This window comes from Carya illinoinensis, chromosome 13, assembly GCF_018687715.1.
Source record: "Carya illinoinensis cultivar Pawnee chromosome 13, C.illinoinensisPawnee_v1, whole genome shotgun sequence".
NCBI lineage: Eukaryota > Viridiplantae > Streptophyta > Magnoliopsida > Fagales > Juglandaceae > Carya > Carya illinoinensis.
In genome coordinates, this window is record NC_056764.1 from 20,249,500 (window position 1) to 20,263,733 (window position 14,234).

Here is a 14,234-nt window from a genome sequence, read left to right on the forward strand (position 1 = left end):
TAACTAATTGGATATCTCGAGTTTGGAGAATAAAAATGGGAATGGATTTCAAGGACCATTGATTGGCTTTTTTATGTATGTTATTATGGGAATTTTTTACTTGGTTTATGGCTTGTGACAAGAACAAAATATAAGACAAGCATAATCGTTCCTCTTCCATTAAACATTGGGATTCTTGTACTCTTTACTTTGTTCTTATGTTGAATATGCATCCTTTGATGGGCCACTTATTGTGGCAAACCAACATGCCCACAGTGTAAACATCCATTTGAGTTTATTGGATGAGACCTTGAAAATGAATCTACGTTTTCCATTTGGAGAACCTCATGCTCTTAATTGGCCATTTCACCCTTGAAAATTGTTGAGTAGGTAAAAATAATTTAAATATGATATTTTTGGGCGAGGGGGCCAAAGCTTAATTTTCTTGTATATTTTCTATTGGACTATTATGAATTACTAGTTCATATAGAAAGCATCTTTGCATGCCCTTTTTTTACAGCCCCAACACACAACTCAAGTGAGTCTCCCACAATGATTAGAAAAAAGAAATGATTGGTGTTTTAAATTTTTATTACTATAACAAGTCCCACAATAATTGGCATAAGGCTTGTTAGTAACAAATAATTAGTGAAGCATATTAAATGACAACATCAACGATTACATGTTTGAAGAGTGTTTGCCTAATTCTTAGAGCCAATTGGTTTAAACCTTTGATTTTGGAGGACCAGGAAGACATTTATGATGATGTTGAAGATTATTATCCATATGAAGATGAAGAAGACGACCTAGATGAAGTTTGCTTTAGCAGTTCAGCAAATCATCGGGAATCAAAGGTGGGGGGAGATAATGGTTATGTCAGGTCAGGACGCCAAGAAGCAAGGCTAGTCTATCAACCAAATTTCCATGACACTGGTGCTGATTCATCCTGAGAACCTTTGGAGGCTGAAAAAAGTGCAACTGGGTGACGGGCAAAAAGGGAACTCAAATATGAAGCTGCTGATAAACCTACTGCAAGAAAGCACCAGCAACATCTGCTAAGGTTGGGTCGAATGTGAGTCCTTTGTTGCGAGTGCCTAAGTTGGGCCTTAAACATAGGTACTTAGGTACTTAAGTTTATGTAGTTGTTATGGCAATGGGTTCTACAATCAAGTTTGAGACCCAACTTAGGTACTTACAGAAATGGCCTTAAGTCCGGCCCAAACTCACCAAATGTTGCTGCTGCTTTCTTTAGCATATTTAACAGCTGCTTCATGTTTGAGTGCCCATTTTGCCCCTTGGCCAGTTGCACTTTGCACGCGCTCCTAAGGTTCTTGGGATGAACCTGCACCAGAGTCCTGAAAATTTGGTTGATAGACTAGCTTTGCTTCTAGGCGTCCCGACTTGACATAACCATGATCACCCCACTTTCGATTCCCAATACAAGACTTGCTAAACTATTGATGTAAACTTCATATAGATCGTCTTCTTCCTCTTCCTATGGATAATAATCTTCAGCATCATTATAAAAGTTTGCTTGGTCCTCCAAAATCAAAGGTTTAAACCAATTGGCTCTAAGAAGTAGCAGACACTCTCCTCAAACATGTAATCGTTGATGCTGTCATTCAAGATGCTTCACTAATTATTTGTTGCTTACAAGCTTTATGCCATTATTGTGGGACCCATTATAGTAATAAAAAAGTTAAAACACCTATCATTTTCTTATCATTGTGTGAGACTCACTTCAGTTATGTGTTGGGGCTGTAAAAAAAGGGAATGCAAATAGATGTTTTCAACATGAATTAGTAATTCATAACAGTCCAATAGAAAATACACCAAAAAACCAAGCTTTCCCCTCAGCCTAAAAAAATCGTATTTAAAGGCATGCACCATAATTTCAAAGGCATGCAAAATATCAGCATCAAGCATGAGACAATTTCCAATATAATAAAAGTAGCCAGATAAATAGATTGCCGAGACAAACCAGTAAGCACAATCGTAATCTTTAAGAGTCGTCTCTTGAAGCATTACCTTATTTAAACATATTGCACATATTCCATCACGATACCCACACCCCTTTCCCTAAATCTCTTCTTTAATCTGTAGTTTACTCCATAATTTTCAAACCCAAATAAATATGTGCAAGAATCACTAAAATTACCATAAAAGACAAAACTAGCGTATACGAAATGTACTAAATATTTATTTGCATTCATACTCTCTTCCACCCTTAGAATGTGCAGTTAAACCATTGCGTAGTTACTCAAGACGACACAAGATAACAAAGGAGAAACTAAAAAACTCAATTATTTTCGGTCCCAAGAAGTTTCTAAAAGCTCAGTCCAAGAAAATATTAAAAAATTGCTACAAAGGTAAATAAATATTAGATGCACTGAAACCATTTTTTAATTTTTTTTTAAAAAAAAGGAAAACTTTCTAGCTGTTCGGATCCCGAGAAAATGCATTAAGTTTTGGTTTTTAAAATAAAAAAAAGAAAAAAAAAATCCATTCGGACTGCACTAGCTTCTTCTATTTTCTTTTGAGACCTTCGTCTACGTTCTTGTCGAGACGTGCAGTTTTCTTTCCACACATTTTTTTAATTTCTTAACCATTTTAAAAACATTCACCAAATACTTTATAAAAAAAAAATACAATCCGGAATCCGGATCCCTTTCATCTTTTCTTTTCTGGGCAAACGAACGGTGCCTAACAGAACAAAAAATAAATGACATTTTACCAAGAAAGAACCTTGTGCAGAAAACATAAAATAGACCAGATCTGGTACTAATTTCTGAAAACTGGGATTGTCAAGGCACGGATCGAGGAACAAAGATAAAAGAATTTTACAGTACCTGAGGATCATGATCTTGGACGATGGAAAATGTCTCTGAAAAATAAAAATCCCAAATAAGAAGAGAGAAACGGCAAGAAAAGGGCCGTTTATCCCTTTTATTTCTGTTTCGGATTCCAAAGAAGGTTGGAAGAGGTTGTGGGATGGGGCTGGGTGCAGAGGAGAGAAGAAGAGGTGAAGTCCAAAAGTAGAGGACGTGAGATACAAGAAGAAAAATCTTTCATGCATCGTCTCAAGTATTTTCGTCTGCACCGTGTTAATGGTGAGAAGAAATTCATAAAAACCAGCCTGTTCTTGAAGGTTGCATGCATGGCTGCTAATTTTGCAGTGCCAGAAGGCCGCTAACAACTCCAGGCACCAGACCATTAGCTAGCTAGCTAGCTCCTGGCTTGACTCGAAATGAAGGAAACATTCCTGCATCTCCCCTGCTGTTGCAATGCCATCATCTCTAAAACCTCTCTCTCTCTCTCTCTCTCTCTCTCTCTCTCCATATATATATATGCATCGATCTCTTTTGAGAAAACTTCGCCGGTAACATCACATTAAAACAATGTTGTTTGAAAAGGCCAATAAACATATACATAAGTACCAGAGACTCAAAGGTGTGGAGGGTGTGATATAGGATCAAGAGTCGCGCGATGCATGCAGGCATATATAATCCAAAGTATGTGAGTGAGGAAATTCAAAGAGCAGTAGAGCTCTGTTTTAAGAGCTGTGACCCCAAAAGGAGAGCATATATCAAGCTGGGAATTATCAATTATCGTGGGTGATCGCGAAGCAGTACTTGGATATCAACCAAAAAAAATGACATTTTACCAAGCAAGACCTTGCGAAGAAAACATAAAATAGACGATATCTAGTACTAATTTCTGAAAACGGGTAGTGTCAAGGCACAGATCGAGGAAAAAAGATAAAAGAATTGAAGTGTACCTGAGGATCATGATCTTGGACGAAGGAAAGCGAGAGAGAGAGAACCTTTTATTTCTGTTTCGGATTCCGAAGAAGGTTGGAAGAGGTTGAGGGGTGGGGCTGGGTGCAGAGGAGAGAAGAAGAGGTGAGGTCCAAAAGCAGAGGACGTGAATGCTATTTATAGGCCCCTAATATGAGATTGAGCTGTGCAAATAGACTTCTATTTAGAATAGAAGTAGTGAAGAAAGAAGGATAAGTCTTGAATTAAAAGGTATTAGATAATGAAAACGAAAAGATAAAAAGATAAGCATTCAAGCGTACGAAACACAAAGGGTAAAAGAGAAATCGCAGATCATTGGAAAATCTCGTTGCTTGTAGAGCTGCATATGTTTCAACAAGGAGATAGGCAGGATCCAGATGGCTATTTTTTATCGTGGTTGCTGGAACCCTTCTCTCCCAGTCACGGATAACAACTCATTGTCTCACCTTGCACAGACTCTTGTAGATATCAGCATCCCAATTTTATCTTGAAAATATCCTCTGGAGGAGCTTCCCATATACTTATAATAGCAGTTGTGCTTGCAGCCTTATCTTTTTCTTGCTAAAAAGAAATTCATTCCTCTTTTCACATATACTCCATACAACAACTGCAAATTCAGCCACTTCCTCGTTGTACAAAAAATTGAGTAAGCTCCTGACGATCTACTTGAAATTCTGTTTTATCAGCCTGGCTTTATAAAGCTCTATTGAGCAGTGGCTTTACGAAATTCTGTTTGACGGTTTGTTCGTGTTTGTGGCAGGGCATTCTACCACTACCGTGGGCTTCATGATGGTAGGTCCCAACAAATACACGGATGTTAACGAAAAGTGTTTTTCTCTTCGGGTGAGAAATCCACCTACATAGTGCCCAAATAAAAGACAAGCGCTACCTAGTAACTGAAACACGAACATTCGAAATAACAGAAAACATGACTAACGGAAATAACATGCATTCCGAAAATAAACATCGAGCACCCAGTCGACGCATGCGAAATCTTCTCGTTAACTGCTAATGAACCAGTCAATTCATGCGAGATGATCCTTCACGTGCTAACGACCAAATACTTTCCCTGCATCTCCACGTCTGTTGCTGATGGCGCTGTATTGTGGTCTTTCACGTCCACTCTCCCAACATTGTGGCCTATCACATGACCCGAAAGAACCACTAACAAAACATGAGGAAATGGATAGGTTACTCAGGGAATTAGAATTCTGTAGCTTGGATGAGTTTCGTGCTAAGAGTATTCCATGCCATGAAAGAAGACAGTCATTAGCTAGCAGTTGCACTAAAAATTCTAGCAGAACTTCACGAGGGAGTTGGAGTTAGCAGCCTATTTTTGGACAGGACATGAAGAGGAGATGGTTTATGTATATTGTATGTGTGTTGGTGGATCAGGGCTGCTGATGGCAGAGTTTTGTTTTAGAGCTTTCTAGTTTTGTGGCTGTCTGCAAGCTTGAAGAGGTGCTTGTGCATTTTCTATGTGCTTCCTGCCTCTCTGGATTGTAACCTGTACATAGGGAAACCCCAAAACAAACTAAAGAAAAAAAAAATGTTGTACTTTAGACCTTGTGAAATTTGAAGTATAATAGACTGAGAATTTTGTTTTGAAGTTTGTGGATTCAAAAAATAAATGGGTAGATATTTTCATGTTCTTAAAGTCTCCCAAATGAAAGATTGACAGCAAAAAGAATTGCGACAGATGCCCAACACAAAACGCTGTAGAGAAAATATAGGATTCATAGCCTAGCTGAGATACCAAGTTGTAAAGAGATTTGGCAACAATGGGATGACATTTTTTTAGGTAACGCTCTTCTATGGGCAATTTTTAACACCTCTAAAAGGTGTTATTCAAATTGCAAAACTTCAAACGAAAGACTGTGCCTAATTTATTATATATATATATATATATATGTAGATTTGAACTCTAAAAAAGTTGGAGTCGGAGTTGGATTTCGGGGAATCCCGAAATCCAACTCCGACAGTCGTTATGAACCCCTACATATAACTTGAATTTCAACGTCTGATAATAGATTTTTAAGTTAAAGAATTTATAAGGGTTATGTGGAAGAATAGTCTCGGATGCTAACAAATCTCTGATATGGCACCCCACACGTTAAAAGGAAGACATTCATTATTTTTGTTTTTATCATTTTGATTTTTTTATAACTAAGGTTTACTTTTGTTTGTTTTATTTGATTTATATTGGCTACATATGTTTGTTTATTACAAACTTTCAACAGTTGTATATATTTTTTTCATAAAAAGTGTTCGTTATATTGTTTTGAAGTCACATCTTTTGATAGGCATTTATTTGGAAACATCCCTTAATAAAAATCTGTGTACAAAGAGAGAGAAGTTTAATAGTTAGTCTATATTTGTTTCAACCATAAAATCATTGGTCATGGTCCTTGATTGGTATGTTTTAGCTTTTTTTTTTTTTTTTTTACTGAAACTTTTCTACAGTTTTATTTATTTATTTATATATTTTGTTATGACAGCAATGGTGTGGATTAGAACTTTGTTTTGAGAATGTTGCATTTAGGTGCGTCGTGATCGAATCAAACAAGCTGGAAGAATTTTGCTTTTATTTCTCTACATAATTTTTCTTTCATTCGAAGGCATGGGATATTGTGCTTTTTAATTGTTTGTAGTGATAACTTAGAGTACTTAGAGCGTCAAGTTTCAGACTTTATCAATTCTTCTCGGAACTTTCTTTTGTTTTTTGTTTTTTACTTTTTGCTTTGTGAGTTTGATTAGGATGGAAGAAAATTCTAAACTTTTTGCTTTTTCTTTCTTTTCTTGGATGCAAGATTCTGTGGAAGAACCCATGAATTTAAAAGCTCAAACTCAAATGCAAAGCAGATCGATTTGCAGACAAAACCCAGATACAACCCTTTTCTCCAATTTGTGGAAGAACCAATGCACGAAGAAGAGCCCTAACTTAAACGCAAAGTAGATCGATTTGCACATTTCTATTCAAATCCTTTAAAAGATTTCGAATAAACCCTAATGCAGCCCATTTCGCCCATGTGTGGAAGAACCCACGAAGAAAAGAGGAACTGTGGATGCTTGGCCACGAATGCACTAGGCACGGAACCGGGCACCTTTGTTACGAAGTCATACACACGGTCGTTACCCGTGGTGGGACGAAAGGAGCCAGGTATGCGGATAGTCCCTAAGGGAGATCATGGTGCATACAGGACTACTGGCAGTTTAAACTCGGGCCGTTTTTTGGAAAAATGGTAGTTTATTTTAATCGAATGAGTTTTGGCCAAATGGAAATTTTGGAGTGTGTTGGAAAACTATTTATTTTTAGAAAAAAATGATGTTTTGGGTTTGATGTATATTTCAGCAGATGCACGCATATATATTAGTTGCATTAATGTATTTTTATCTTGTGGGTTGTTTGGTTGGTTACTTACCTCATTCACAATCTCACGTGGTATTCGAACCTTACTATTATGTTCTATGGAATCGTAAATTTTGATGCAAACGAAGACATTGAGCCCGTGGGATCGGCTCCACTAGAGGAGTGACCTAGGTCATTTTCCATGTTTTGGGATTGATTTCCCACTTTTGTTATGTATTTTGGATTTGTATTATATTTTATTAGATTACTGTATAACTTTTGAAGGCATTTTTATTTTGGAAAATTTGTATTTAAAATTCTATTACTTAGTTGACTAACTTTTAATTATCCTCTGCAACCATTATTGTACACTTTTTGCATGTATGCACACTTGGCATTATACATTGGGGTGCGTTACCCATGTTGTCATAATTTCAAGGTCACAATTCCCGCGTTCCTGTACGTGGGAGTCGGGGGCATCACAGGAATCATTGTAAAAAGTTGCTAGTTGCCCCTCGGCTCCACATGACGGTTGTCCCTAGCAGAACTCTTTGGTAAGTTGGAAACCACCCTTATTTGTTTTTCTTTTAATTATAACATTATGTTTTTAATCCACAATACCCATTGTATAAATATTAAGAAAGCCATAATGAATTGAAAAATGTAAAGCTAAAACTCTACTTTGCAAAAAAAAAAAAATAATAATTATTAAAGTATTAAACTTAAGAAAAGAAAAAAATATAAATTCCCTTGTGAAATGAAAAAAAATAAAAAGACTTCAACAAATTTATATTTTACGATGAAATGTGTGTGGAATGAAAAAAATTTTCAAACAAAATTTCATCCTAAAATTTGCTTATTTGGGACGATGTCTACATTTTGTCCAAAAAGTAGAACAAACATAGTATATGATTCGAACTGATCCAACAAATTTGGTCGCCATTTATTTATTTTTTAACATTCAAACGAATATGTTACAAGCTCAAACTATGGACTTATCTAATTTAATTTTTTAAATATTGAAAAACAATTAAAAAGACTAATTTATTGAGATAAACCTTACATTAAAATAAATTCACAAGAAAAATGAAATTATTTCTTTAAAATTATATTGAATTATAAAAACATAATTTAATATATCTAAAAATAACAACAAAAAAAAAATGACATTATTACTAAGCTTTACTTTGGTTTATTTTATTTGATTTCTATTGGCTTCATATGTTTGTTTATTTACATCTCTAAAAAGTTGTATATATTTTTTTCCACAAAATTATTCGTTATATTGTTTTGAAGTCACATCTTTTGATAGGCATTTTTTTTTTGGAAAAATCCCTTAATTAAAATCTGTGTATTATAAAAAGAGAAAAGATGTGTGACCGGTGCAAAACTGCAAGTGCACAGTATCGTAGTTTTATATTAAAGTAATAAGAAGAGTATCGTCCTTAGGGATTAGTACCTTACGTTTGCCAAATACCAAAATTATACTAAACTTGATTTTATCTAGAGGAATCACTAAGATTTTTGTAGTTGCAATCTAAACTAGATCAACTCAAAGAAAAATGTGAAAAGGAAATAACACCGACGTTCGAAGATCAAATTAATGGGAAGAAAACTTCTAGGAAATCGATTTCACCTACTTCTTCACTATGCTTTTCTCATCCAGCTAACTTAATTTAAATCTCTTTTGTCTATTAGCAAATCTCTAATTCATCCAAAAGCCTCTTTCGATAGTCAAATAGAATTGACTCTTGGTTATCAATTCACACAAGAATATGCAAATTCAATAATCAAGAACGCAATAAGACCAATGATTTAATTACTACATAGGTTCATACAAGTCTTTCGATCTCTATACTTACCTATGCTGAAATATCCAAGATCTATCCTATGATTCCCTCTTTCGATAGCAAACCACAAGATTACTTATCATCTAATCAATGGCCAATTAATTAGAAGCAATAAATTCAGAATATATCAGATAAACAAAGAGAGAATTGTATTAAATTAGCATAGACAATCAAGCATAGTTCGGAAATAGGTTACATCATTTTCCTAGAATGAAGAAAATTTAGCTCATGCTAGAAATGGAATTCAACATAAACGAATTCACCATAATTGTTCTGAGAAGATGGGAAGAAAATAAACATTGAAAAATCCTCCTTGCAGCTGCAACTCGTCGTCAAAAGCTCAAGGGAACGATTCAACGCTTCTCTCCAGTCTGTGCTCGTGTATGATTCCAACGTACGTGCAATAATTGGAATTCCCTCTCCAAAAACAGATGATTTGAATCCCTCTAGCTATGTTTTTCTCTCCCAAGAAGTGTTCTCCAGTCAAAAACTCGCGGCCCTAGAGTGAAAAATTGTTTTTATATGGTGTCACGGCGGAAAACCTAAAATCTGTCAAAATACGATGTTCGCTCGAGCGGGGTGTCGAGCGCACATCGAGCGTCCGACTCTGTCTGATTTCGCTCGAGCATCCTATCGAGCGCACGTCGAGCATTCGACTCTACCTGATTTCGCTCGAGCGGCCAATGTCTTCGCTTGAGCGATCTTTGTTTTTCAGCAACCCGCTCGAGCTCCCTGTCGAGCGGCAGTCGAGCGTTTGTATCTGCCTGATTTCGCTCGAGCGAACTTGTAAAATCTGCAATATGAAATTTTTGCAAGTCATCAAATACCCCCAAGCTTACAACTTTGTTTGTCCTCAAACAAAAAGAAAAACAAATGATAGTTTAGGCAATATCGACTCGACCCGAAAGAGAAGTATCATCACTCACCAAGCTTTTATGAATTTAGATTTCATCTCTCGTATCTTACTCTTTTAACATCAAAGATGGCAGGAAAATCAATCAAAAATTTTGCAATTTGTCAAGCAAGAGTTAGGCGTTTACTTCAACCTAAAGCTAAGACCTTGAGTGTGTGTGTGATATAGTCAATTTAACCTCAAACCACCTGCAAACTCAGATAAAAGTAGAACAACCAAAATCAAAAGAATTCTCTTAAAACTTAACCCCATAAGTCCAATTTTCAGAAATCCTCTCCACTAATGTAGTCAACACCAAAATCAGAGATCAAAAGGTCTTTAATAAGGTTGTAATGATAGGCCACATGGTGAGGGTTAAGAAAGAACTGGATATGGGAAATTAAATCAAACTGGAAAAATACTTAGTGAAAAGAACATTAAAAGAGAAACTCACATGATTCAAATCATAGCTCTTTCTTGGCAATATGCTCATACTTGTGGCATTATTATTACTATAATCACTGATGTAATACCAACAATTCCCTTAACAAAATCTGAGGTAATTCACACTCCGCTTAGCGACTTCTTTTTCTTTTTTTTTTTCAATCACTTCCTTTCTTCTTCTTCTTTTTCTTTGATCAAACAGAGCAAACATAATACAGATCATCATGAAACCAGTTTTCTCTTTTAAATGTAACTCTCCACCAAAGTATTTTCTCAAACAATCAACGGTAGATTCATTGTTTTTCAAGCTTAGAGCGGGCATGGTTTATGTAGTTCAAAGAATCAATAAAGGCTCATGAAGGCTCAAGGGGGTTGACTACGGAAACACACCATGTAATGATGGCATGACATTTAGGACGGCTGAGAAAGCTTTTTGGTTATGCCAAAGAAATGCCTAAATCATTTCTCTAATATTTGGTCTCAACTAGGATTTCGCCTCAAGGACCCATCAACGGATTCTAGAGCAAAGCAAAATCGAACCTCCCTCTTTCAATTAATTCAACTTCTTCTCTTCATAAGCAAAATGGAATAAGAGAAAAATGACTATGTGCTCAATTGTGTTCAAGGTCAAAGATTTAAACCAAAGTACCCACAAAACTTCACTTGACATAAAAGAAATTTTTGAAAATTTTTTTCAAAACCATCTTCAATCACAAATTTCAGAGTCATAGAAAATTCAATCTTACTCCAATGCATGCTTGGTAAGAGAATCAAACAACCCATCAACAACCCAAGACTTAGAAAACAAGAGGATCAAATGATTATAGGAGTTTACAACCCCAAACTTAAACTAAACAATGTTCTCATTGTGATGCAAAAGTAAAAAGGATTGAAGAAATAAAGGAACTTCCCTGGTGTCATGGTGAACCTTCCGCGGATTAGAATTTTTCAGCTCTTTGTTCATGCTAAATAAACCTGCATCAAAAACCAATTTTTAAAACTTAAATAAATAAAGATAATAAAATAAATGAAAGAAAGAAAGATAGATCTATGGGTTGCCTCCCATAAGCGCTTGTTTTAAAGTCTACAGCCAGACTTTTCAATGATCATCAATTAGGATCTCCAAGAGGAATAAATGCAAAGTTCCTCTCCATTTGCTCTCCATAGTAGTGCTTCAATCTTTGACCATTAACTCTGAAAAGATTCCCTGTCTTGTCCTTCAAATCTACTGCTCCAAAAGAGAAAACCTCATGAATTGTATAAGGACCCGTCCATCTTGATTTTAACTTTCCTGGGAAGAGTTTGAGTCGTGAATTGAAGAGTAAAACTTGTTGTCCTGGAGCAAAGTCTCGCCTAAGAATCTGTTTGTCATGCCACTTCTTTGTCTTTTCTTTATAGATCTTTGCATTTTCATATGCATCATTCCGGTACTCTTCCATCTCATTCAATTGAAGAAATCGCTTTTCACCTGCTACCTTCAAATCAAAATTAAACTTTTTTACAGCCCAATAAGCTCTATGTTCCAACTCTATAGGAAGATGACATGCCTTTCCAAACACTAATCAGTATGGAGACATCCCGATAGGTGTTTTAAAGGCTGTACGGTATGCCCACAAAGCATCATCAAGCTTCTTCGCCCAATCCTTTCTATTGATTTTTACCGTCTTCTCAAGGATGTTCTTGATCTCTCTATTTGAAATTTCAGCTTGACCATTAGTTTGAGGATGGTAAGCAAGTGCTATCTTGTGCTTCACACCATATTTAGAAAGAAGATTCTCAAACAACTTGTTGCAAAAGTGAGTCCCCTCATCACTAATAATAGCTCGTGGAGTGCCAAATCTTGTGAATATGTTCTTGTGCAGAAATTTGAGTACTACCTTTGCATCATTTGTTGTTGTAGTAATTACTTCCACCCATTTTGACACATAGTCAACTGCTAATAAGATATAAGCAAAACCAAAAGAAGGAGGAAAAGGCCCCATAAAATCTATTCCCCAAACATCAAACAACTCAACTTCTAAGATACCTTTCAGTGGTAACTCATGACGCCTTGAAATATTTCCCATACGTTGGGATCGGTCACAAGTTTTCACCAAAGTGTAACTATCGCGAAAAATAGAAGGCCAATAGAACCCACTTTGAAGTACCTTAGCTGCTGTACGGGTGGCTCCAAAGTGTCCTCCATATGATGAGGAATGGCAATGATGGAGGATGTCTTGCATCTCTTCTTTCGGCACACATCTTCTAATGATTTGATCAGGGCATCTTTTGAACAACAAAGGCTCATCCCAAAGATAATGATTCACATCATGCAAAAATTTCTTACGTTGATGGTAAGTAAGATCAGGTGGTAAAACTTTACAAGCTAGATAATTAACAATATCAGCATACCATGGAAGCTTGATCTCACATGCAAACAACTGTTCATCAGGGAATGCCTCTTGGACCACTGAATCTGGTCTTTTTTCCTCTTGCTCTAACCGAGAGAGATGGTCAGCCACTAAATTTTCACTTCCCTTCTTGTCTCGAATCTCCAAATCAAATTCTTGAAGAAGGAGGATCCAACGAATTAGCCTAGTCTTAGCATCCTTTTTGCCAAACAAATAGCGAAGTGCTGCATGATCAGTGAACACTATCACCTTTGTCCCAATGAGGTAAGACCGAAATTTGTCACAAGCAGTACCACAGCAAGCATCTCCTTCTCAGTTGTCGTATAATTCAACTGAGCTTCATTCAAAGTCCGACTTGCATAATAGATGGCTCTAAACAGCTTGTCTCGCATTTGCCCCAACACTGCTCCAATTGCAAAGTCACTTGCATCGCACATAACTTCAAAAGGTTGACTCCAATCAGGCACAATCACAATTGGTGCTGAAATTAGCTTCTCCTTGAGTGCATTAAAGGCCTGCAAACAAACAACATCAAAGTCAAATGCAGAATTTTTCTCAAGAAGATTACATAAAGGTTTAGAGAGTTTAGAAAAATCCTTGATAAATCTTCTATAAAATCTCGCATGTCCCAGAAAACTTCTGATTCCCTTCACATTCTTTGGAGGTGGTAGTTTCTCTATGGTTGCAATTTTGGCTCGATCCACCTCAATTCCTTTGGATGACACTCTATGGCCCAGCACGATCCCTTCTTGAACCATGAAATGACACTTCTCCCAGTTTAGGACTAGATTTTTATCTTCACATCTCTGCAAAACAAGATCTAAGTTATGCAAACAATGATCAAAAGATGTACCAAAAACTGAAAAGTCATCCATGAATACTTCCATTATATCTTCTACCATGTCAGAAAAGATAGCCATCATGCAACGTTGAAATGTCGCAGGGGCGTTGCATAATCCAAAGGGCATCCTCCTAAAAGCAAATGTTCCATAGGGGCATGTGAATGTAGTTTCTCTTGATCTCCAGGAGCTATAGCAATCTGATTATACCCCAAATAACCATCCAAAAAACAATAGTAGGAGTACCCAGCCAATCGATCCAACATCTGATCAATGAATGGAAGTGGAAAATGATCCTTCCTTGTTGCTTTATTCAACTTGCGGTAATCCATGCATACACGCCATCCCATGACCGTTCTTGTAGGAATGAACTCATTATTTTCATTTTTCACCACCGTCATTCCATCCTTCTTTGTTACAACTTGCACTGGACTTACCCATGAACTATCTGAAATAACATATATAATTCCAGCATTAAGGAGTTTCAAAATTTCAGCTCTCAGTACTTCCTTCATTGCTGGATTTAATCTTCTTTGGTGCTCGTTCGTTGGCTTGTAAAGCTCCTCCATTAAAATCTTGTGCATACAAATGGAGGGACTTATTCCTTTCATGTCAGAAATAGTCCATCCCAAGGCTGTTCTATGCTCCCTCAATACACGCAGCAACTTTTCCTCTTCTTCGGGTGTGAGTGATG

General features: G+C 36.4%; 1 pseudogene; it reads left to right on the forward strand.

Moving 5' to 3' along the window:
* The first annotated feature begins 210 nt into the window (after positions 1-210).
* LOC122291022 lies at positions 211-1,055 on the forward strand (annotated as a pseudogene).
* Positions 1,056-14,234: the final 13,179 nt, after the last annotated feature.